General features: G+C 48.1%; 1 protein-coding gene across 2 annotated transcripts in view; it reads right to left on the bottom strand.

Moving 5' to 3' along the window:
* Positions 1 to 1497, bottom strand: part of LOC101640295 (kallikrein-6) — a 15653-nt gene that overhangs the window by 10791 nt on the left and 3365 nt on the right. The gene's annotated exons all lie outside the window — the stretch shown is intronic.

The following is a 1497-nucleotide window of genomic DNA, read 5'->3' as shown; positions in this document are numbered from 1 at the left end:
GGAAGGATGATGAGGATGGCCAATAGGAAGGATGATGAGGATGGCCAATAGGAAGGATGATGAGGATGGCCAATAGGAAGGATGATGAGGATGGCACCGGGCGGGGCGGTGTCCTGTTGTCTGTAGGGTCGCTCTGGGTCAGAGCTGACAGGATGGCACCCAACAGCAACAAGAACAATTCAGTCTGTGAAGGTCGACCCTGTTCCTTCCCTTTCCCATGTGATGTACCAGTTACCATGGAATCCATTGAGACTCGTGGTGACCGTGTGTGCCAGACTGGAACATTGCTCCATAAGCTTGTCAATGACTGGCTTTTCAGAAGTACATCACCTGGCCTTTCTTCCAAGACACCCTTGGGTGGAGTGGAACCTCCAACCTTTTGGGTAGCAGACAAGAGCATTAGCCACTTGTATCTCTAAGGACTCCCCCCCACCCCACTATATGGGTATACACACCTGTCACCACTGACCCTACTTCATCTCACAGGGACCCTGTCGGACGGAACAGAATTGCCCCAGAGTTTTTTCCACACTGTCCTCTTACATTAGCACAATGCTACATCGCTGTCCTGAGGAGGGGCTGGTGGGCTTGAACCACTGGGCCACCTGGGCTCCTTCCACATCATATCAAGCCAACAGCCAAGCCCATGGCTGTTGGAGTCCATTCCAACACATATCAAGCCAACCTACGGTTTCCGAGGCTGAAAATCTTTACGGGAACAGAAAAGCTTACCTTTCCTCCGGGGAGCAGCCGGTGAATTTGAACTACCGACCTTGCAGTTCACAATCCAATGATGCTCTGCCTGTGCCACCACAGTGTGTCAAACATTCAATACAATATAGTGTATAATATAGTAAAGGGCTAGTTAGTAATATAAGCAGCTCCGGTAGCATAGTGGGTTATGCGTTGGTCTGCTAACCACAAGAGCAGCAGTTCAAAACCACCAGCCAGTCCAAGGGAGGAAGATGAGGCTGTCTCCTCCCAGTCTTAGAAACCCACAAGGTCATTCCCCTGTCGTCTATGGTCACTATGAGTTGGAATTGGCTTGATGGCAATGAGTTTGAGTGCTTTTTTTTTTTTCAGCCAATCATAACTGGTAGTCCTTAGGGTTTATATTTTAGATCTAAAATTAATAAAACTAGTTATTCATCCTTAGGGTTTAGTGTTGAGCCATCTACTCTCCTTCATATATCTCCCATGCTTGTGTGACTTCACCCAGGCCCATGGCTTTACAGCTCACTTTGTCATGACACTTTAATTTTGACCTTGATTCCATGACCCTGTGCCATAAGCACCCTGCTCTCCATCACGAGGAGTGGCACCTATTGGATTTCAAAGTCTTGAGTTGTTCTTTGCTACTTTTCTGAGGCTCAGTTTTCTCATCCAATTTTGTCTTCACCTCTGACTTCTCCCCTGAGCTCTAGCGACCTACCTGGCATCCCTAATCTCTCCAACTCTCAAAACTCACCACCATCTAGACCAGAGCATGAACACGGG

Source organism: Echinops telfairi, unplaced genomic scaffold, assembly GCF_000313985.2.
Source record: "Echinops telfairi isolate 266 unplaced genomic scaffold, ASM31398v2 ScPeMD7_655;HRSCAF=1070, whole genome shotgun sequence".
Taxonomy (NCBI): domain Eukaryota; kingdom Metazoa; phylum Chordata; class Mammalia; order Afrosoricida; family Tenrecidae; genus Echinops; species Echinops telfairi.
Note: the sequence above shows the minus strand (reverse complement) of the source record. Positions and strands in the feature narration are given on the sequence as shown.